The following is a 26,253-nucleotide window of genomic DNA, read 5'->3' as shown; positions in this document are numbered from 1 at the left end:
ACCTTTTCACGTCTAATCGTGGAATCGAACCCGTCTAGGTTAAAGTCGAGTGCGCTACCCAACCACCCAAATTATATATAATGTTTTATCAAATATAAAACATGTTTGATATAATTCTTATAAAAAGAGTATGAATACCAAATAAATCGGATTGATAAAATTTCTCTTTAACTTTTTTACTTTTCCTCCATTATGCGCCAGCTGTTAAAGCTTGAATCTGTAGTCAGACGTGAGGTTTTAAGTGTTTGCCGATATTTGGACCTAGTGTCTTCGTGGATGTGGGTTCGACATCTGGCGTCAATGGCGACTTGATACCTTTAGAATGTACAGATGTTGTTAATTTTGGTGTAGCTCTTGCTGAAAGGATCGATCTTCCTCGTCTAATTTAGTGTTACACGTTTTATGTAAAATGAAATAAATTGAAGAGCAGTTTTAGAGATACCTTAAAAAAATCAACAGTGTTCTTCAAGAAAAAACACCTTGAAAGTCATTACTAAGCTTGTTTCAAACACAATTAAGCGGAGGTTTTCCTTTCTCTATACAAACGCTGCAGTGCTTTCAAGATAAATTAGGGTTGTAAGCGTTCAGACGATTAGATAGATATAAACCGGAAGTTGTCATTTGTCATGGGAGTTATTTCGAGACATTGGCCTTAAAATGAACACAAAGATGTCACACTTTTTTTACACTAAACCACGTGATGCAAACTTACACATTTTAAAACGTGTGACGTTGTGAAAGGATTGTTAAAAATAGTAATTAAATGCCTTAATTGATGTGTTTACAGCTTGTAATCAATTTCTGTCGAAAACCTACGACTTTAGCAAAGACTGGATGCCTGCAATCAGTCTCAAACAAAATATATTTCGAAGAAACATTAGTCTCAACCGAAACATGTTCGTTTCAAAGCAATAGTCTCAAAGACCACATATTTGTGTAGAACCTCAGTCTCCAACAACAACATTTCACGAACCCAAGTCTCAACTAAACGGGTTTTTTTCCAGAAAATATGTCTTGAGCAACATGGTTTTGTCTAGAAACTCATTCTTAAATCAGATTTTTGTTTCGGAGCTCAGTCTCAAATAGCAGGTTTGTCTTGATTATCAGTCTTAAACAAAATATGCTTGTCTCGAACCCCGTCTCAAACGTAACTTCTTTGTCTAGAATCTTAGTCTCAGACAGCATATCTTTTTCCTAGAACCTTAGTCGAAAACAAAACACTATGTGTTTGTCTAACAACTATCTCGAACGAAACGTATATGTCCAGAAAATAACTCTTGAACAAAACATGTTTGTCTTGAAACTTGTCTTGAAACTCAGTCTCAAACAATGTATATTTAAAACCACCGTCTCGAACATTGAACCTTACCTAGCCACGTAACACATTTGCGACAAGACAATCTTCGGAAGGTCAAAAGTCCTTTTAAATGAATCCGAATGACGTCATACCTTTAACTGATTTATGCATGTGTTTTGCAAGTTGTTGACAAGGTTAAAGAAAGCTTTATTAAAAATTGTGCTGAACGATGAGGTACGCCAAAGCGTCCAATCGAATTATAGTCTTATTTTACAAAAATCTTGTATGTTTAATAAATACAGCTGTATCGGGACTTCAAAATATCAAGGATGTTTTCTTGAGAAAAAACCCATTTCATCTATTTTGTTTTCAAGAAACATGCTTCCTAGATGATTAAACAATGAAAGAATAAGTAAACAATGGAATCGCGATTGGTCGAGTCATTTACATGTACTATTTGATTCTTGATAATTTTATTGCCAATTTGTTTATTTAATTCAAGATTATTAAATTATAGGTTAAGAGAGTCTACCGGTCCAGTTCTTGTTTGTTTGTTTGTTGTTGTTGTTGTTGTTGTTGTTATTTTAACACTTTATCAACAGGATATGTTTTATATTGATGTTTTTTATATCTAGTACAGACCATCGACAATTTAAGTCATCTATGGCCAAACAACATCAAAAATAGACATTCATAAAACTAAAATCTTCAAACTAAAACTAAATAAACAAAAAGGTGTAAACGATGTAAGAACACATCAATCGCGAACGAATTGGTTATAAAAAAATATCATGTTTTATTGTTAAAATCGATCGAGTTTACACAATCATGAAACACCATCAATATAAGGCTGACATTTTCTTTATTAATCTCATTTACACTCCTAAGTCTGCGTAAAATAAAAAGCTGACGTACGACACAAAACTACAATGACAGTTCCTATGACGTCATAGTAACACCTCAGGCTGAAGCCTGAGAAAGCAACTAATCCTAAAGTGAGAAACGCGATACCAAACCGTTTATGGTTTTTCACGCTGTGAATTATTTGAGTAGAATGAAAATAGCGTATAAGAGTTGATGTGGGAAGTGTTGAGAACTAGAAATAGGTGAGCGAGAATATTAGATATACAGAACTTTTATCTTGTTAGCTTATCCAATTGACTTCGGGAAGAACATTACTTTTAAAACCCCGTTACAATAACTGACGATCAATGGGTGATGTGTACTCTAAGGAAAATCATTTATTGCTTTTCAGATTCTTTTCCTTCTCTGTTCATTTGGAATAGCAGATATTGCATCAAGTGGCGAGAAAGTGTTATAAATGTTCCTGTATATTTGGATGTTGTGCTATGTAGTAGCGGGAACACTCGTAGAATTAAGAACTACAAACGAATGATATGTTCCCGTCATTTATTGTGGGGGATTTTCGTTTCTTTTCTTTTCTGATGTCATTATCATAAAGTCGAAGACAACATCTGTCATGGTCGTACAGTGCGCGTAGACATGCGATACGTAATCACCGCCATGTATTTTACCATGCTCTGCGTCGCAATATTATTCATCTGCCAAAAAAACGTTCTGCCCAGGTGAATTAAATATCACCTAGCTTAAGTAAGTTTTAATCATACCGCACCAAGGGGGGAAAAGGAAGCAATAATGTCTGATGTTTCATACGATGGATTGGGAGGGGGTGAGACAGGAATGCAGTGTAGGGGGGGNTATTGATGTCGGTGCTGTGACAGTTTCTCGCTACTCACAGGTCGAATATTGCGTATCGTTCTTAATTCATCACCCTGCAAAGACACTCCGTGCCATTATGAGCTCCATTTTTCACTCTGCAGTACGAATGGCGTATGACAAGATGACCAGCGGTCACCGACACCTCACGTAGACAAGAACAGTAGAAACCGTGTATGTAGTTGTCCGAAATCTGTTTGTCTGCCAGAACTGGACGGCTTGTCTGGCACTATAAGTTATCCATCAAGCAGTACTTGTACATTGGAAGTGTCTAATCCATGTCGCGGTCAATCGGGCTTCGGTAATCCGGAAAAAGTCGAAGATTCAACACGAAATTCTGTTCAGATCTACATTTATATGTATCAATCTGCAGTACGTGAAGCATTATGTCAGACAGGTGGATGAACAGACAGACACGCCTCCTTAATATTTTGCTTTTAAAGATTGTGTGCTGGGCTAAACTGATAATCTATATCAAAATAGTTGCATTAAAGACACTTGTACTTGGCGAGTAATGTAGGGTGCTTCTAATCCAATAACATGCATTCAGTCTCATAGTTTCTTTATATATAGATTCGTTTATTTTACAACAATTGTGGCGATATGAATCAGACATGTTGGCCCGGATCGAAGCACATAGAGGGCTTTAATGGATCATGCAATAGTCATTCTATATTCAACTACTGACTAAATCAAAGCGCTGTCGTGTCAAGCAAAATTATAGTTGGATTTGAATTTTAAAAATGAAGTTGTCTTACATGTATTTCTTTGTCAACATAAATATAATATATCGCTAAAGACGGCGTCTCTTATTCGTGTTTTATAAAAATCTATGACTGTATTCACAATTGGAACTTAAAGATGAGTCGCGTTAAAACTAAATAAAAACGTGATGGAATAAAACTTGTCCATTAAGGATTTTTTTGAGTGACATGATGTTGTATTTTCCGACTAAAGGAACAATAAAATTGCTTTTATAATTAACGATACTTTTGGTCACACAACATTCATGTTTGAAAATGAATTACTCAAAAAAACAAAGAACGTTAAGATGTTAAAGAAACGGTTTACAAATGCAAAAATAATAACATTTGTTGAAAAGACGAATGCATATGGCAACGGAAATTTGGTCAAAAGTCATTCTTGAAATTCAATCAAACACAGGATATCAAAAAATAATCAATTAAAATTTGCCACTACGTTGGCAATAAAACCCGCATACAAGAAACGATGAGAAATCACTTCGCGCTCTGTACGTGTTCACCTTACAGCAAACAGTCAAGGTAGACCATGTCAAGATTTGCACTAAATAAATCAGGTTCTCGTACCAAGCAAACCCTCATATATATCGAAATTGCTTTTTTTTAATGTAGTTCCAATGTATACTATCCTTGAATATAAATTGCTCTCAATGTCTCGCGTTTCTGTTATTCACTCGGTCGATTACTCGCCTCGTATTGGTTGTAATGCTTGGAATATATCTTCATGTCAGTTGGAGTTTAAAAGACGATCGGCAATTGAACTCGTAGATTTACTTTTAACGAGATTCATTTCTTTCTTATAATTTAATTGACAGACATTTTCTCTCGTCACAAACAGTGTTGTGCGTTATAAGGAAGTTAAATACTGATTGATATTTTTGTCAATATATGTAAATATATCGGTACGGACGGGAGAGGATGAGTGTCTAAATGGCCATTTTGGGGCCCCGGTATATCCGGAGTTTTCACCTCCTTTGTTTATATTGTATTACATGCGCAAAAACTAAGGTAAAAGTTTGACTAAAAGTGGGTTTTTTTGAGATACAAAAAGGGGTAGGGTAAATCACAACTATAATTTGCTGCTTTCAAAATGAGCTAAAAGAACCATTATTTTTTTCGGAAAAATATGTAAATTAAACAGTCAAAATGGCCTTATAGACACTCATCCTTTGGCTTCCATTTCTTTCCTAGCGCAATACGTTTTTCGTCAATTATGACAAAACTTATATTTCCGAGAATAAATTAAATGTTGACTGCTGTTCCCTCACACAGCCATCTTCACATAGTGGCAGAAGGACGGGGATAATGCCGTCGCTGGGGCTCGAACTCGCAATCTCCATTCCGATGCTCTACCGCTGAGCTAAAGGGAAATTGTTCTGACAATTTCGAGATTTGCTTTTCAATTGACAGCTGATTTCCTTGCAAAACCATCTGAACACACATTTATTATCACCGCATAAAAATGCTTTCCGGATTCCGGCACCCGGTATGCCCTGTTTTGTTTATATACCCCGAGTGTCAATGGGCACGAACAGTTTAGTTTGATGTCAGTGATTGGCAATGATGAATTTAACATTACACAACCTCATCATCTTCAATTCGACACAGTTGTTTCACATTTATATATGCTAGGAATATAAGACTTTTTCATGCCCAGGGGTGTAGGGTAGGGAAATTCCACCCGAGGGTTTTGCCAAATTTGAAAATCCCGAGGGTGGAATTTCCCTATCCTTCACAATTGGGCTTGAAAGAATATTTTTCTCTCATTCTAAATACCAAACTAAGCACAGAAACCACGAATGTGCGTTTGGACTGGCCATCATTTTGAAAATATCAAATCTTCCCCTGAGCTTTTCAGACGAAAACAAATAAGCCCGCTAGATTAAGCATATCCCATATTTGCAATCGTAGTTTGCGAAGAAAAATAAATTTATCACATCTTTTTAACGTGTACGCTAAATCTATCGTTAAATGTTTTTATTTCACCACGTCGCCTTTTCCGCGTTGCGGCATCGGAGAGTTCCAAATTAATGACGTCGCGTCATTGTTGAGCCATTGTGATGTCACATCACGTGAAATGGGTTGTTAGATTAATAGAATGGGGGTGAGATAGGGGAATCTCAACCCCAGGGGGGATTCTTAAGTTGCCAAACACGAGGCTTTGCCGAGTGTTTGGCAACTTAGGAATCTTTCCCCGAGGGTTGAGACTCACCTATTTCACCCACAAGGGGATGAATGATTCTTTTTCTCTTATCCTGTTCTATGATATCGTTACATGCCAAAATCAGGGTTGACTTGACGTTGATAGATTGTTGACGTGACGTCATTGTATTGTTGAAGTGACGTCATACCATTGCTATGAATAGGGGAATCCCCCCGTCTCAACCCTCGGGTGAGACAGGAAATCTCTCACCGGTAAAAGTGCGGATACACCTTGGGGGTGAGACAGGGTAATCTCAACCCGAAGGGTAAGATTCTTAAGTTGTCAAACACGAGGCTTGCTGAGTGTTTGACAGCTTAAGAATCTTACCCCGAGGGTTGAGATCACCCTGTCTCACTCCCGAAGGGGTGAATGATTATTTTTCTCTTACTCTAATTACCGTTGTATTTTATATAGACGTTACATCAATGCAAGACAATGTTGATGTGATGCGGCTGAATTATCGACGTGACGTCATTGTATGGTTGCCGTGACGTCATGGTATTGCTGCTATGACGTCATACAATTGTTGAGAACGTGCAAAGAACACGTGTAGCTTGTCTCAACCCTAGGGTGAGATAAAAAAAAATCTCACACCGGTAAAATGGTGGATATCCCTGTCCAGGGTAAGAGAATAATATAATCCATCCCTGATTGCCGAGGGTCTTCTGCTCAATATTTTATCCCGAGAGTTTGCATTATTTTCTCCATACATCAGATCAGGGTTGAATTCTATTTCTTGCTTATTACCTAAAACCCGTAAAAAACAACTGCTCTTCTAGTAAAGTGTCCGAAAAATTCTCATTTGCATATGTTGCCCGGATAGCGCTTGTTAATGACGTCAATGACCCTGACTGACCCAAAAAGTCATAAAATGACGTCACGAACAATAGCGTGACCCCAAAAGGTCACTATAATTCCCCCGCCAATCTGCGCGTGTAAGCTTACCAGACCCGTGGGTCGGATAGAATTTTCCAGCACCGTCGGAAATGCGGATATCTCGGTCTAGTATGCATGAATAATAGAATCCATCCCCGATGTGAGGTATGGATAAGGTTATTCAAACCCGAGGGATTAAATATTGAGCAGGAGACCCGAGGCTTTCACACGTCATATCAACATGCGTACACGTCACCGAAACCTGCAGCACACGTCACAGTATCATTCATAACGGCCAATGAAATCAGCTTTTAAGTTTAGTAGGGCGGTAAAAGCGCTAAACCCAAGTCCAAAAACACGCATGTCCTATGCATAATTACATGTACCTTCATGAAAAATTTGAGGACGCTTCCGGCAAAAGATATAAAACATTCTAGATAAAAAGGAAATTAAGCATCTGATGATCTAGTCAATACAACGAATGTTTACAGAGAACGCATAGGAAGACTCAGAATTTTTCATGTTGTTAAACAATAAAAATGTTAAACCCACGACACATATTAAAACCACTTCCAGCTATAAAACTAAATTAAAAATGTAATGCATCATAATTATCGGGTCGTTGTACTGAATTACAGCGTTTGATATCATTGAAGAGCTTTAATTGATATCGTCCTCGGCCAACAAAACAATATGAAGGCCAGAGTGTTTCCCGGGTAAGGTGGTGGGGGGGGGGGGGGTACTATTATGAATATCAAATCCGATGCTTGTCCGTCTCAACCACATGTGGATGAAGTACCCTCTTTGATTTTTTTTCGCTCAAGAAGCATTGCTTTGGTAGGAACTAATGCTTTCTAGCTATAATATGACGTCATCAGACTTATCAAGTTATTTGACTCATTTGTTTTCGCTGTGCAGGTCGCAGAAAACATGCAGGGTGTTTGATCGTGGGGTTTGACAGGGAAATATCAAGCCGAGAAATCTTTTATACGCGTGCTAAGTGAAAGAAAGGTCAAGACGAATTCTGAAGGAATAAATATATTAAAATTCCGCTTATACATTTTAGATTCAATGTGTCTCTTTTTTCTTATAATTCAATATTTTGATGTTATTGTTTGTCAATCACATGGTGATCAAAAGCTCATGGTGACTCTTTTGCCACCGTCTGCATTTTTTTGTAATTAAAAAATAACAGCAACAAGGGGATCCTTTGATAGCGCGAGTGAGAGTGATTGAAGTTTTGAAAAGGGAACTGATTTGTCCCTACATGTACGTATACCGAACAATATTGAATTATGAATTTGCATTCATTTCTAAAATAAATCATCGTCATAGAAAGAATGTCGTTGTACTACTGATATTTTATCCACTTTCCCAACAATGTGACCAATCAGTAACTTGTTTTTGGTAAAGCGCGTGTACTGAAACGACCCAAACCCGTGTAATAAACAGCAGTGGGCCGGAGTTGATGTCTCCCATAATGTGTATGTGTTTCACCACTCCCACCGCGTGTAATAAACAGCAGTGGGAGTGATGTCTCTCATAATCTGTATGTCTTTGACCGTTCACGACCTGTGTAATAAACAGCAGTGGGAGTGTTGTCTACCACAACGTGTGTGTGTTTCACCACTCCGCACCCGTGTAATAAACAGCAGTGGAAGTGATGTCTACCACAACGTGTATGTGTTTCACTACTCCGCACCCATGTAATAAACAGCAGTGGGCCTGATGTCTACCATAACGTGTATGTTTTCACCACTCCGCACCTGTGTAATAAACAGCAGTGGGGGTGATGTCTACCATAACGTGTATGTGTTTCACCACTCCTAACCCATGTAATAAACAGCAGTGGGCCTGATGTCTACCATAACGTGTATGTGTTTCACCACTCCGCACCTGTGTAATAAACAGCAGTGGGGGTGATGTCTACTATAACGTGTATGTGTCTCACCACTACAAACCCGAGTAATAAACAGCAGTGGGCCTGATGTCTACCATAACGTGTATGTGTTTCACCACTCCGCACCCGCGTAATAAACAGCAGTGGGCCTGATGTCTACCATAACGTGTATGTGTTCCACCACTCCGCACCCGTGTAATAAACAGCAGTGGGCCTGATGTCTACCATAACGTGTGTGTGTTTCACCACTCCCACCCCGTGTAATAAACAGCATTGGGAGTGATGTCTACCATAACGTGTATGTGTTTCACCCCTCCGCACCCATGTAATAAACAGCAGTGGGAGTGATGTCTACCATAACGTATAGGTGTTTCACCACTCCGCACCCATGTAATAAACAGCAGTGGGAGTGATGTCTACCATAACATGTATGTGTTTCACTACTCCGCACCCGTGTAATAAACAGTAGTGGGAGTGATGTCTACCATAACGTGTATGTGTTTCACCACTCCGCACCCATGTAATAAACAGCAGTGGGAGTGATGTCTACCATAACGTATATGTGTTTCACCACTCCGCACCCATGTAATAAACAGCAGTGGCAGTGATGTCTACCATAACGTGTATGTGTGCCACCACTCCGCACCCATGTAATAAATACACTGGGAGTGATGTCTACCATAACGTGTATGTGTTTCACCGCTCCGCACCCATGTAATAACCACACTGGGAGTGATGTCTCCCATAACGTGTATGTGTGCCACCCCCCCGCCCCCATGTAATAAATACACTGGGAGTGATGTCTCCCATAACGTGTATGTGTTCCCCCACTCCGCACCCATGTAATACACAGCACTGGGAGTGATGTCTACCCTAACGTGTATGTGTTCCCCCACTCCGCACCCATGTAATAAATACACTGGGAGGGATGTCTACCATAACGGGTGTGTGTTTCACCACTCCTACCTTGTGTAATAAACAGCAGAGGGAGTGATGTCTACCAGAACGTGTATGTGTTTCACAACTCCACACCCATGTAATACACAGCACTGGGAGTGATGTCTACACCTGTGTAATAAACAGCAGAGGGAGTGATGTCTACCCTAACGTGTATGTGTTCCCCCACTCCGCACCCATGTAATAAACGCACTGGGAGTGATGTCTACCCTAACGTGTATGTGTTCCACCACTCCGCACCCGTGTAATAAAAAGCAGTGGGAGTGATGTCTCCCATAACGTGTATGTGTTCCCCCACTCCGCACCCATGTAATACACAGCACTGGGAGTGATGTCTACAATAACGTGTATGTGTTTCACCACTCCTAACTTGTGTAATAAACAGCAGTGGGCCTGATGTCTACAATAACATGTATGTGTTTCACCACTCCACACCCATGTAATAAACAGCACTGGGAGTGATGTCTACCATAACGTGTATGTGTTTCACCCCTCCTAACTTGTGTAATAAACAGCAGTGGGCCTGATGTCTACCATAACGTGTGTGTGTTTCACCACTCCGCACCCGTGTAATAAACAGCAGTGGGCCTGATGTCTACAATAACATGTATGTGTTTCACCACTCCGCACCCATGTAATAAACAGCAGTGGGAGTGATATCTACCATAACGTGTATGTGTTTCACCACTCCTAACTTGTGTAACAATAACATGTATGTGTTTCACCTCTCCCAACCCGTGTTATAAACAGCAGTGGGAGTGATATCTACCATAACGTGTATGTTTTTCACCACTCCTAACTTGTGTAACAATAACATGTATGTGTTTCACCTCTCCAACCCGTGTTATAAACAGCAGTGGGAGTGATATCTACCATAACGTGTATGTGTTTCACCACTCCGCACCCATGTAATAAACAGCAGTGGAAGTGATATCTACCATAGCGTGTATGTGTTTCACCACTCCTAACTTGTGTAACAATAACATGGATGTGTTTCACCTCTCCCAACCCGTGTTATAAACAGCAGTGGGAGGGATATCTACCATAACGTGTATGTGTTTCACCACTCCTAACTTGGGTAATAAACAGCAGTGGGAGTGATGTCTACCATAACGTGTATGTGTTTCACCACTCCTAACCCATGTAATAAACAGCAGTGGGCCTGATGTCTACAATAACATGTATGTGTTTCACCACTCCGCACCCATGTAATAAACAGCAGTGGGAGTGATGTCTACCATAACGTGTATGTGTTTTACCACTCCGCACCCGTGTAATAATAATAATAATAATATACAGCTTTTATATAGCGCCCTATATAATTTGTAAAATTACTCTAAGGCGCTTTACCGCATATGGATAATAGTAATGGTTATAATTGTGAAAACAAACAACAAAGGCTTGCAATCACTTTTATACATTTAACAAGCAATATGCACATAATTGAACAAATAAAAGGGTGGTATTTACATGAAGTCTTTGCAAAGATTCTAAAACGCAGACGTGAAGAGGTGAGTTTTTATGTCCCTCTTGAACTTGGCCAGGGTATTCGACTTCCTAAAAGCAGATAGTAAGCTATTCCACAACGTAGCCGAAACACATTACGAGATTTTGGGACACACAAAAAAGATTCTGACTCCGACCGCAGTGATCTTGACGGCTGATACAGGGTACAAGTTCCTGTAATTGTGGTGGTCCTACACATTGAGATTTGTTTATGTGGTGGTCCTACACCTTGAAACCACCACATAAACAAATCTCAATGTGTAGGACAACCACATAAACAAATCTCAATGTGTAGGACCACGTACACATCAACAAATCTCAATGTGTAGGACCACCACATAAACCAATCTCAACGTGTAGGACCACGTACACATAAACAAATCTCAATGTGCAGGACCACCACATAAACAAATCTCAATGTGTAGGACCACCACGTAAACAAATCTCAATGTGTAGGACCACCACATAAACCAATCTCAACGTGTAGGACCACGTACACATAAACAAATCTCAATGTGCAGGACCACCACATAAACAAATCTCAATGTGTAGGACCACGTACACATAAACAAATCTCAATGTGTAGGACCACCACATAAACAAAACTCAATGTGTAGGACCACCACATAAACAAATCTCAATGAGTAGGCCCACCACATAAACAAATCTCAATGTGTAGGACCACCACATAAACAAATCTTAATGTGTAGGACCACCACAATTTCGGTTAAATGCATTTGCCACTACATGTATGATAAGCCTGCCAATAAGCGTAACGCTATCATTAAAACTACGAAATTGCAATGATGACTTTGTAGTATGAAGAAGAAACTAACCGAATCTATTAAAATGTTTCTCATTCTTGGTAATCCTTGTTATTCGGTGCAATTAAACGTACAGCAGCATTGTTTAGGCCGAACCGTGTAGAAGATCAACGTAATGATTAATTGATGGGTATAGCGCTACTACAATGTATCACGCTCTAAAGCGCTGTGATTTCTATCGATTTTGGCAAATCCTGTTCACGACGAGAACATACTTTTTTTCTAAAATTCTCTTTGTTCCTTTATACTTTTCTTAGATAGGTGATTTCTTTATCGGCTTCCTTGTCTGATTTTCGGGATATTTGATCATTTTCGTGAGCGGTTTGTCACCGATCTAACATATCGGCTACTTTCTCCTCTTCTTGGGTATACATGTAGCCTCGTTTCCGTTTAGACGTGCATGCAATGCATTCGCAACGTTCTATCTCGCTGCACGAGGAACGTCCTCCAATGTCATGTTATTTTAAAAGTAGTTCTTACTTCAAGAGTATCAGCCGATTTCTTAGAAGTTTCAATCGTTTATTTTTCTAACATGTTCAATTATTTATTGTCGAGAACCTAGTTATTACTTTGAAATATATCACAGGACTTAGCGATCAATAAGGGCCCGTATACTGCTGTTATTATTTTTACTCTTCCGCTCCATGGTGATATATACACATTTTGCAAACTTCCGAAGTATGGGCCGTGATGTCGAGTCGAACAAATTATATATTATTGAATATCTATGTATTATTATCTCATGTTAGATCGTATATTATGCAGATTACAAATTGCAGCGTCATATCTGACTTGCAATTTGCCCGATGGCAAATGTAATCTTAACTGGAAAATTTGACAAGATACAACTATGACTACCGTCACGCCATCTTTAAACATGCGCTGTTCGTCATGGCATGTCTTAGGTCTGTGGCAACATGGAATGTTTCAGGGTCCCCGTACCACTGCCAAAAAAGTAAATAAGTGTTCCGAATTATTTTTTTTCCGTTTTGACTATACACTGTAGCTTTCATAAATCATTCTTGTAAAAAAGTCATCCCTTGCTGGACTTTTATGAGAAATAATAAAGACGACATGAACAAAATATAATCAACAACAGTGTTTTGAGTGTACAATTCCGTGCGTGAGGCCTAAATGGGATTCGAACCTTGGACAGCAGATTGTAATACATTCGCTCTAACCGATTGAACTAGCTGGTCAGCGGATGTGTCCTTGCCCTCTTTTTTCAACATATATATCTAAACGGAAGTTAAGGGGGGGGGGGGGGGGGGGTACTGTATATAGGAAAAAACATAATGCAGTCGGATAGAAATCCTTAATGGTCGGGGACTCATGAGCGACTGAGGTCTTCCCGATCAAACTTAACCGCACGCCAAAATCAGCCGTCATTACCATAAATCACTCCGTATCATCTGCTGCATGATAAAGTTCCGTTTCAATTTTATTTTTATTTTTCAATTTCTATTTCACGAAAAAAGAAGAAAAAAAAATCACAACACATTCCAAACTTTGATATATAATTTTTTTTTATTTTTTTTTCAAATGTATATAATAATAGCATTAGATTTATCAGTACCTCCTGGGGGATTGTGAATGATGAATACAAAATACTATGTGTATGGGTTCATTTAGCACAGGCAGTGAAAAATGTTACATCGTATTTGTGTTGGGTATTCTAATTTTAAAGAAATAAGGATTCAAAACAAAATTTCTCAATTCATACCGAGGAGTATTCTTAAGACGTATATGATGTCTTTTTTTAAATGTATATATTAAATACACTTATTGATACAATATATTCGGAGGAATTGTAGATGACGAAAGGACATATGTATAGCACAACCAGTGAAATGTTTCTGTGGAACGTATGGGTGACTTTAATACGTCATGTATACTGTTAACTTCATCAGACAAGTGACTAGTAAAAAACATGTACATCTCAGTGCTAAACTGTAACGTTTACAAAGGTGAAAGGTGGATTTCATTAGTAGAAGGTTTTAAAGGTGAAAAGTAGATATTTATCGAAGGTTTACTGTTAATTGCGGAAGATTCGGAATAAGAAATGCTAAATGGTTAGTTCGGTGTGGGCCTTACAGTACACATCTTCACCTCATTATCCTCTCGAGGTTTCACATTGTCCACATAAAACAGGCCGATGGATGACCAGTTACAGCAAATGACACTTTATCACCTGCATTGCTAATTGAGTAACCGCAGTACTTCAGCCCGAGCTTGGGCTAACTCAATGGCCACAGAGCTCCGGCTGATCCAAGCTGCACGCCGAAACGTATACATCTGTAATTAACTAATTCGACCTAACAGTTTAATGTACTTTAATTCAGTCTTAAAACAATGGTGATTTTTTATCGTGTAGATTAGCAGCTAGTTCTGAATTTAACGTTCAGCTTTACGAGAGATATATCAGGGTTCCAAGGCGTCATCACTGACGTGTTGGTAATATCATTCAATTAATTTATTTAATAGTTCAAAAGTATTATAACATTAAATTAAATAATCAAGCAATAATTGATTAAACATTTTAAACAAAGAAATTCTTTTGGTTATCAAAAGTAATGTCATTATTTTTTTTATTTTTTTTTTTTAACTTTCACAAGAGTATATTCTCATCTAATATACATTGTACCAAAATGACAACGAAGTGTCTGCAACAATAAACTTCTTTTTTTAGAATATGCAGAATTTCTTTCAGATAGTGAGAAATGTGGTTTTCTCACGGGAAAAAATGTTATTATCTTATTTGTTATTTCAATGTTCGAGTGATTTTTTGTTTTTGCAACTGCAAAGATCAAAACCGCGAGGCTGTCTGTTGGCGATGCGCATGCCTAAGGGGCGTGTTAAAGTGTCATGCCACTGAAAGGTCACAGCCACAATAAGGAAATGTCAGATCTAGACAACCTTACACTTACGTCACATTTCAATGTCAGTGGCCCAAGAGGTATAAGGAAGACATCATTAAACAGTGCGTGTAGATCAGACAGAACAGTAAAACGGGACGGAAGGGCTGCAATGGGTGTAGCAACTGTATAAAATTTGTACTTTTCTTCTTCTTTATTTTTTTTGATTGAGGTTACAGAAAAAACGCAACGATTCGACAGGATGACATTAGTCAACACATGTAATCACGTAATGTGAATCATAGGTCCTCCGATCGCTACTATCGCCGAGACTATCGCTCTGACTAAAACATTTCCTCTGCTATTAAAAATGTAAAATTAACATTTCCGTTGCAAATCCATTCTCATTTAGGGGGCTGCGGAGGCCAATTGGTTAAGGCGTCTGATAGTCTGCTACCACTAGTCCTCCACCTAACCATGTTGCGAAAAATGTAATCCCTGCGGACTAGAACCGCGAAATATTAGCCCCGCGGAATTAGAATTATACATTTATACAATCATTTATGTTTGGCACATTGGATCTGTTAAAAAGTTACAGGTGCAATCAAATGTACACTGTAAGTGATTTACGTTCATCTTATTAGTAATCTTGTGTCTTATTTGAAAGAGATGTTGTAAATTAATACACTGTTTATAAACTGACAACGAGAATTTATTATCGGTGAACATGGAAAACTCCTTAGAAATCTTACGACATAACGTGCCAGTTTGATCGATGCTGCCACATAGTATGTTCTTCTAAACGGGTTAGACAGCTCACATACACATACCACCCGTATTCTACGCGAAGCCTGCTACAGGGAAATCGGCACCGTTATATTGATGTACGTTTCGTTTCTTTACACAATCTTGCTATGCACGGACGTGAATTTGTAGACTCTGTATAGATATACAGCTCCCACGAGTATCGTCATAACAAAGTCGAATTTACAAGGGAAATTACATTTCATAACATATCTATATGTTGACGTATGCCTACAAATGTACTATAAACTTGACGTACAATATACATGAAAGGTAATTGACTTTGTATACGTATGGGAAGTCTAACATATGTCTATAGTCATGCTTCAATGTGTCTTGTTTTGCTTAAGCTGTTTAGTCGCGTATGAACAAAGCGTATTACAGACCGCAGAGAGGAAGTTGTCAGCTCGCGACTGCGCATATTGCGCATATTTATTACATAATACAAATTTTATCTATTTCATAGCAATTATGAAACAAGTTATTTAAACTTATATTTTATTTAATCACTCTTGTTGACACTGATGTTAGCGTGCGGGGATCTTAATGTGGGGGAGGAAACCAGAGTACCCGAATAAAACACATGTGGTCGGGCCGTTGACCCCATACCTTTTCACGTACGATCACGGAATCGAACTCCGGCCGCTTTGGGGAAATGCGAGTGCGTTACCCCGCAACACCCGACCATCCACGACTGCGCATATCCCAAACCTACATCGCATACGTTTACATTTAACGAAAGGGAGACCTACCTCATTGCCATGCTTTTGATTAACTATTTACTGTCAAACATTTTATGATTGAATGCATTGGTTTCAAACAAATGCGTTACATTATCTTGATATACCGATTATTTAACGTTTCTTTGGTACAGTTTTGGGCTATTATATAATGTATGGCTTTTTACGCTAAATTGATTAATACTCCCTACATGTGTATAGGCTATGTAATATTTTACAACCAACTCCTTCGCTATTGATGAATTTGATGTATTTTTGCATCTATTACACTTTTTATCTTATTTATTTTTAGCTTTATGTATTCGTTTTGTAAACGTCTATTTTTACAGTGCTATTTGGCCATACATGACTTAAATTGCAAAAAAAATAAAATACAATGTATTAAACATCATCAGTAGCGGTCTTTTATTGTGTTCTATTTTCGGATATTACTCTTTATTATGAGAACTAGCTTGCTCTGGTAACTTACTGCAGTTAAGAGCGTGTATGTGCCGATATGTTCGTTATGGGTCCGTATTTCAATCACCTCATGTATAGTATCAAACTAAAAAAATAAATCTGACATACTGTATCTGTGTACGTTCATCTGCATACCACAACACGGAGGCCGTAGTAACATATAATACTCTCTGACCATACACGTATGTACAGATATGCCCATTTAAGTCACATACAGTCTATACTTTATTTTAAAACAGATCGTTTTTTCTCTTTAATATATGTACATTCTCGTCACAGGTATGTCGCTCTCTAGTATCTGAAAAGGAGGTGCTATCTCCTTTTTGGACAGTATGGTGTGTGCGACGATGAAAACTGGGATGTTTTCCTCTTTTGTATCATTCAAGACGTGTATTTGTCTGTGTATAAAGGCCCAGTCCCATTGCCAATGACGCATAAATCACGCATAAATCACGCATAAAATTGGTTTGTGCGTGATTGTTCGTGGAGAAATTGGTCATTTTCTGGGGTTGTGCGTGGTCAGAATCACCGATGAATCGCGTATAAACTGCGCATGTATCACTTACAATCACTGACAAAGAACGAACATTCCACGCACAACAGCGCACAAGCCCAAACCCGATAAAATTAATAATTTTGGTAAGTGATTGTAAGTGGAACATACGTGGATTGTGCGTGTTTTGTAAGTGATATGTGCGTGTTCTGTAAGTGATTCGTCAGTGATGTGCGTGCTAGGAGCCAGTTCCTGACGCACAAGCACTGACGGAACACTGACAGAACACGCACATATCACGCACCTTCCACGTCCAAACTACGTACAAACTGCGCATAAACTGCGTATAATCGCGCACGTTGTGCGTGGAATTTTTTTTGAACCGTTCAAAACCGGCGATCGCGCACAAACTCGTCTCCGCGTACAATCACTTACAAAAACTGATGCTCCACGTGTGAAACACGTGGGATTTACGCACATCACTGATGAATCACGCACAAAGAAAATTTTATGCGCAATTCATGAGTAATTCGTGCGCAAGTGCAGTGGGACTGGGCCTTTACTTTCGCTTCACTACCGAGTTGTTCGGGAATCCAACACACGAACATTTCGTACAAAAAATATTTTTTTTATATAAGCATCAATAATCTTACTAATAGACAAGTAAGCGAAGTGGCAAATAGAATAGCGGGTATTAAATCCAGATTTTTTTCTTACTTGAAAAAAAAGAACACAAAAAGTGATGGCGTCGTATACATCAATGTTTGGAGCGGTATTTGTAATTCTTACTTCTGATTGGTTGAAATTGCTCTGCGAGGAAATCATAGTGCAATCTTCTTTTTTTTGTGTAAGAATACATACTCATTAGCTTGGAAGTACAAAGTGTTGTCTGTCATTTTAGATTCAATTGTTATTGACTACACTTTACACATTTTTGCGAAGCACTTCATACACAAAAGTTAACATTATTTTCTCATAAACTTTAAAAAAAAAAAAATAGGCTGAATCCTGAAATTTGATTTTTACTTTTTCACTTCATAAGCAATAAAATGTTTTCGCATTCTTTTTTAAGAAGAAGCCCTTTTACCAAGTTGAACTGTCGAAGAATGAAATCAATAAATTTACCATACAGCTTCGAGTGCAGAAAAATTGCAATCAAATTAACACGAGGCATCGCTTTGATAAACACAAACATGATTAATGGATTTTTAAATGTAATTAAAAGTTGACGAGTCTTGTTTTAGACATTATCGTGCTCGCGCTCACTTCCTGTAGCATTAGTCGCGCATGTCACGCGCTCACGTGCAACAACTGAGGTCCAGAAAGGTCTCGATACGAAATTGGCATTACCAAGTAGGCCCAAGTGACATCAATATTCCATTGTCCTCCGACCTGGTGCCGATGTAACGTAAAACCGGGCACAAGCTATTAGATAAACCTAATGATGATCATATCGAATTATGACGAAAACAAAGATGTATTTATCAATAAATCTTTCTCATCTTCCATCCGTAATTAACATATGATATTGTAATGCACTTATGCATTACTCCCCTGGCGTCTCTAATAGCAGATAACTTAATATTAAAACTCATTGAGCCTTTTATAATTGACAAGAGGATCGACCGTAGTTGTCCGGAAATCGGTTCCATGTCTTTTTAACATCTGATCATGATATTCATTTTTTATTGTTTTAATTAAATGATTGGGATTATTAAAAAAACATGTTATTGCCCACCGCAACGTAAAATAGCGTCAAAATTGTTGCTCTTTTGTTGCAGCATTTTACAACGAGTAAAGGACGTTAAATTAGTCATTTGTTTTCCTTAATATAATTATGTTATATTAAACACAATCTAATTTTAATTCGAACTTAATATGCTACTTTCACGAATGTGTCGTCTTTAAAAATCAGTATAGGGAGAAAATGAAGATCAAACTTACATGTACATTAGAATATATTCAACAGAATGCACCACCTGTACATATAATCAAAGGTTTTGCAAAATAATAATTAGAAATCCAAACGATGCTGAATATGCTTTTTATGTCCAAATTGTGTCTACTTAAACTTTGAAACCATTAAAGAATTAATGACATGAAGACTCTGAAAGTTGGGTTAAAGCGCTGGTACACTGTGTCTTTTCTAGGGCCTGTAGTTATCCTTATCTATAAATAGACTAGCACGTATGTGATCGTACTTGTTGGGAATGCAATTCTCTATTTTATAAAACACACTTTTTTTTTTTTACTGAGGTTAAAAAAATCAATGTTTCGTAATGACTGGTTAAAACAAATAAAAAATAAATGCTCCATATTTGTATAGCTTGTAACAACTACAAAAAAACGAAACGACAAAAAAAACAAGCGGAAAGAAACTGTCTATAATTCGCTCTCTTCTACAAATTTGTTCATTAATTTCTCGCCTAATTTTCAGTCCGTTTACATAAATCGTTTGTTCTTTTACATTTGTTAATGACATGCTTACCGTCCTGATCGCTTGGTAAAATTAGCTGGACACCCTTGATCAGGAAAATCATTGGTTAAGGTAATGGTCAAGCAACACTGAAGTAGATTTATGTTGGTTGATATGTGGCCCCTTCCAATTCAGTAGCGAGTTGCTGTACGGGCCGAAACACTAACAAAGCTTTGGATGCCAGTCTGTTTATAGCCTTCCCATGATCGTTCACACCTCCTAATCTATAATTAATCTCCCTCTTGAGAAAATGTAGGTCGTCCGAGTTTGCCGCGGAACTTCGATTCATTAGCCCAAGTTCTGTCCATAGTACAGATAAACTAAAACAGAACGTGAAATATAAAAAAAAACTAAGCACTATAAAGTGTAAAGGATTTTGTAGATATACTCGTAATACAGAAATACAACATTAGCCGTGTATCATTATGCCGTAATGTGTAGCACGTATTTGTGTTTTATTGTTTAACGTCAAAAGCTTTAAAAGTTCAAACAGTGGGTACTTCAACTACATGTACAATATTATAAAAAAAAATCAATGGCCTGAAGACTCCCAAGATGAGGTTAAAGTGCTATTACACTGTGTCTCCTACTTCTATTTTTATCTTAAAGCTATAAAGAGATTATCACGTACATAAAAAAAATATATGTGATCGTATGTGTTGGGAACGAAATTGTTCATCTTATAGAACTCATCCTTTTTATTGATGTTGTTGAAAAATTGAATTTTACACATTTACAAGTTGAAACAATAAATTTAGACTTTAGGGAAACGGAACATGACAACTGTGTGTTTATACATGTATAATCTGCAATAACCACAAAAAGACGGAACGAAAAACAAGCGAGAGGAAAGAAACGGAAATAAATATCTGCCTCAGCAAAGTAATGGAGTGAATTCCCACAACAGAATGAAACGGAAAACAGAAAAAAACGAAATGAAAAAGACATTAAAAAGCCATGAAAGTGCTAATTCTGTTACATCAAGTACTGTCACCTCTGTAGATATAATTTGCTTCATTTTTAAACACATCCGGAGTAAGTGTTACAACATAAGGTTTAAGTATAATTCGCGTACTTGTTATTAGCATGGATAAAAGTCTAGATTTTATCAGAAATAAGGACACATTGCAAGCTGTAACACAGTCCACTGGTTTCGTTAGATAACCCTCTTTCGTGACGTTTCCCTGCCTATACTGTACGTAGCATTGCGCATGTAAAGTAACTCTTAAAGGTATCTGTCGCAAGGCGCGCCCTCTACTGGAATAGAAAATGCATAAATTGACCAGAATGGTAGAGGAAAATCAGAATGATCTCCGTTATACTTTCTATTCTTTCTCTAAACACTGAGCCTGTTGTAGATGCGTGTGAAGACGAGTTTTAATGACCTATCTGATTTAATGTGCACACATTCAATTTACAATACTTTCGATTGCACTGTAGAAAATAATAATAAAAATCTCGGCCGTTTTCCAATTCTAACTTGTCACTCTTTGCAAGTGTTTATTCCATTTTTGCGTGACATAGCTATCTTTTAATCTCCAATGCATATTCGAAGAACATTTATCGCAATAATTTAATTTTACAATTGATTTTTAGTCAGATATGTACTTTTTATGCGTCACATTCAGCAGATTGACTGGAATGTATTGCTGAAGCTATTTAAAATATTGGAATGGGTACAATATCATCATATTTTTGTCTTCAGAGATGCTGATCGCCAATAACTGTTTGTATGCATTGTTAAACATTAAACAAGAGAACCTCACCAGTCAGGATATATCCATTTCTGAAAACGCAGATTTTCAAGTAATACTTCGAGGTTCTTATATACCGCTTTATCACAATCTAGTTCGTAGGTCGTCTCAAAGCGGCTCACAACTTATTATCCGTGGTTATAGGGCCTTTTGCAACCAGTCAATATCTTTCTCAATTTCTTGGGGAGCATACAACCGGTGTTGCCATTTCGGTGTTCACAGCTAGCATTCAACCATTCCAGCACTGTCCAACCACGTACTCGTTTACAGCTGAGTAGATTGGAACAAGTTGAGTAAACTATCTTGTCCATAGATACAATACAATACAGTGCCATGCCGTGACTTGAACCCGCAACCCTTCGGTCACGAGCCCGGCGTCTTACCACTAGACTACTGTGCCTAAGTAGAATCATTACAAGACATACGATTAAATGAAGCACAGGATCGGAAAGTCAAACAAAGTAAACATGTTCCTGCCTCATATGGCCATCTCGTCCTAGTTATATCTAATCTCACACTTCATATAATCCATGTTAGAATAAATTCCAGCTACAAGGCTGAAGCCAACCTTGGGGACTGATAATCTACAAGCGGTCAACCACTTTGTTTGTATGTAGAATAAATAGTCACTAGAAAAGCGCAGAAGGTAGCTAAGATAATAAGTTCATATATTTATTTTCACACGTGGTTCAGATTATTGGAACGAATATGAATGCATTTTTTAGGATATCTCCGAAAGAAAAAAGAGAGCAACTTTAACAAAGATTTTAACTTTCGGGTCTAATACTCGGAATATCAGATTTTACATTTTGATGGAAAGTTTCATTTTCATAAGTCTTTATAAATTTGTAAGTACCTCAAGCTGAAAAATTCATGTACCGTTCATTTTGGATAAAAGCAACAGGAAAGCGATATTTCGAAAGCAGTATTTCCTAATGTTGTGATGACACAGATTTACCTCTAAGCTGACATGAGCTGTACTTGTGACCTTTATGAAAGCGATATTTTTGGATAAGGATTTTGCAATCTCCATTACAATATTAATGGAATCAAAATATTTGGAGTGTTTAATTTTCATCCGCGATACACACTTTAGAAAATTCGTCACTCCCTCAGATGATCTTATTTTTTTATCAAACGTCATCGTTCAGAACGCAGTATCCTCGGAGAGTCGGCTTAAGACCTTTCATGATACGCGCTATGATGGACACACTGCCCAGTAATGGATGGCTAGACATCACAACAGGAAAATAAACTACCGTCAAAACTCCTTGTTAAGATATCACCGTGACCACAATATGTGTTAGCCCTGTGTGAAAGTGCGCTGATTTCCCGTCATCAAACCATCGCACAAGTTTGTTTGCGTGACAAACTGGGAGAAAGGCCACCGACCGCCTAATTAAAAGAAAAAAGGTTAAAAGAGCAAAATGTTGTTGCTTTAACACGATTTCCGCTCATACGATTTGTTTTATTGTCTCATAAATTCGCTTCTTACATGTATATCAAACGTCGTGAGATTGAATATTGATAACAGTCGTATTGTAAAAATTAATGAAATCAACTGCAATGCATACCCCGTTTCTCTTTGTGAAAGAACTCCCAGGAAATGTGTCTAGTACACAGTAAGCAATCAGCTCGTAATCCAAAGTAACTCTAAAGATTGGTTAGCGTTATAAGCTGTACTTTTCCACCATATAGTGCAAATAATCTTATATAATTAATGTAATGAATGTAAATTTACACGCCTCATGGGACTGACAGAACGACAGCGTGCCATGCCACGTAAAGTACACTCAGCCGATCTTCGCCCTATGTAGTGCAGACGCAAGGATCATCATTTATTTCATAATGGACGGTATTTTATGAGAATGGCAAAAAGGGTAGAGGATTTCGAAGGGTTATGAGTGTTCAGAGAAATATGGATTATGTGAGATTTCTGATTGGTTGAAAATATAGAATTAATCTTTAAATTTTTAATTATTTTACCTTTCTTAAATCATATGCTGGATGTCAAGAGATACCACAGAGATAATGTAAATTTCCCGAGATTTTAAATGAAAGTATATTGTAGCAAAATTCAATATGGCGAATGAAGAAAAGACCCGTGCGGATACTGAAGATTATTTAGATATATGATACATGTATCAATTAAAACACATTATGAGTTATACTATTTTGTCATGTTGACGCCTTCTTATAAAGAAAATTATTTTTACTGAGTTTGTCGCAGTAATACTAGATCCATTGCTGGGGAAGCTAAAACCTGAACGTTAATTATTTTGTAACGCTTTTTGATAATATATGCCGACACAAGGGCTGTTTTAGAGATGGACGTAACACATACATGACAGCACCTATAACATTTGTAAATAGATACATTATACCAAACTTACACTGAACCACACAACAAGAGTTTACGGTAAAAATCGAACATCAATTGTAATCTGGCGTTTTACTTTGTTTTCATTTTGTCAACATGTCAGCATATTTTTCAATGGGATTTTTGCGATACAACTCCTAACGTACACCACTCTACCAAGTTTATGCATTTTGAGATTGAAGTTGAGGGCTTTTATGTATATAAACATATATATATATCTGTTTCCAGTACTACATGCATAATATGTACATGGCAAATGATCATGATCGCCATGCTCAATGCGCATGCCGGTGAATTACCCGTAACATGAAAACGTTGTCACTTGTAGGAACATCAGGAACGATAACTCAGATAATCTATTTTCCTTATCAGGTGACATCCCGGTTTCATGCAAATCTGGTAATAAAAAAGAAGACCTTACCTTGTTAATGTCAGCAGCTAATGTTTTCCTGTACCAAACCACTAATTTAACATCCTGGAAAACAGTCGATTAGGCGATTTTTGAAGGATAATATGTTAGCTTTATAATAAGCCAGTATTGAGATGATTACGTTACAAACAACGCTAATCAGTTTTAAAGTATCCTTTCCAGCCTTATGAGATTGACTTTTTTAAGACTATTGGTATATAAATCATTTATAAGCTCACCTGGTCCGAAGGACCAAGGTGAGCTAATGCCATACCGTGGCGTCCGAGGTCGTCCGTCCGTCGTCCGTCGTCTGTACGTCAACAATTGCTTTAAACGGCTTCTTCTTCTTAACCACTAATTGGAATTTAATTAAATTTGACTGAAAGCATTCCTAGGTGTTGGGGATTCAAAATTGTACAAATAGTTGGGCTGACCCCCCAGGGGGCTGAGGGGCGGGGCCAAAAGGGGACAATTAGGCTATATTGCTTTAAGCGACTTCTTCTCTGGAACTAAGTAATGGATATCAACCATATTGGACTGGCAGTATCCCTAGGTGGTGGGGATTCAAAATTGTACAAATGGTGGGGCTTAAGGGTGGGGCCAAAACGGGGCAATTTGTCTATATTGCTACAAAGACTTATTCTGTAGAACTATGCACTGGATATCAATCATATTTGATCAAAAGCATTCATGGGAGGCAGGGATTCAAAATTGTACACTGGTGTTGCTTAACCCCCAGGGGGCTGAGGGGTGGGGGCCAAAAAGGGTTATTTGGCTATATTGCATTAAGTGACTTCTCCTCTGAAACTAAGTGACAAGTATCCCATATTTGACTGGAAGCATCCCTAGGTGGTGGTGATTCAAAATTGTACAAATGGTGGGGCTGACCCTCCAGGGGGCGGGCTGAAGGGCGGGGCCATAAGTGGGCAATTTGGCTATATTGCTTTAAGCGACTTTTTCTCTGGAACTAAGAGATGGATATCAACCATATTTGAGGCAGGGATTCAAAATTGTACACTGGTGGTGCTTAACCCCCAGGGGACTGAGGGGCGGGACCAAAAGGGGGCAATTTGGCTATAATGCTTTAAGCGACTTCTCCTCTGTAACTAAGTGATAGATATCAACCATATTTGACTGGCAGCATACCTAGGCGGTGGGGATCCAAAATTGTACAAATGGTGGGCTGACCCCCCAGGGGGCCGAGGGGCGGGGCAAAAAAGCAGGCAATTTGGCTATATTGCTTTAAGCAACTTCTTCTCTGGAACTAAGAGATGATTATCAACCATATTTGACTGGCAGCATCCCTATGTGAGGGGCATTCAAAATTGAACAAATGGTGGGGTTGACCCCCAGAGGGCTGAAGGGCGGGACCAAAAGGGGGCAATTATGCTATATTGCTTTAAGCGACTTCTCCTCTGAAACTAAGTGATAGATATCAACCATATTTGACTGGCAGCATCCCTAGGCGGTGGGGATCCAAAATTGTACAAATAGTCGTGCTGACCCCCAGGGGGCTGAGGGGCGGGGCCAAAAAGGGGCAATTTGGCTATTTTGCTTTAAGCGACTTCTCGTCTGGAACTGAGTGATGGATATCAACCATATTTGGTTTACAAATTTTGGGGCTGACCCCAGGGCTATTAGGACTGGAGCCAAAACAAGTTTATTACTTGGAAATGGTTGAGATCCCCACCGTATAACCATATATATACCATTGCTGAGTATAAAGAGAAGAATGCACAGTTCCTTCCCTAGAGTCTTGCCCCACCCTTGGAGACGTAGTCCCTGGGTCATAAACAGTTGAGATCCCCTCCCCAAAACTATA

At 38.2% G+C, this 26,253-nt stretch overlaps 1 protein-coding gene across 1 annotated transcript in view; it reads left to right on the top strand.

The window, feature by feature from the left end:
* Positions 1–26,253, top strand: part of LOC110458619 (carbonic anhydrase-related protein 10-like) — a 172,549-nt gene that overhangs the window by 113,026 nt on the left and 33,270 nt on the right. The window lies entirely within an intron of this gene.

Source organism: Mizuhopecten yessoensis, unplaced genomic scaffold, assembly GCF_002113885.1.
Source record: "Mizuhopecten yessoensis strain PY_sf001 unplaced genomic scaffold, ASM211388v2 scaffold9653, whole genome shotgun sequence".
Taxonomy (NCBI): Eukaryota; Metazoa; Mollusca; class Bivalvia; order Pectinida; family Pectinidae; genus Mizuhopecten; species Mizuhopecten yessoensis.
The sequence above is the reverse complement of the archived record's forward strand: the minus strand, read 5'-3'. Positions and strand labels throughout refer to the sequence as shown.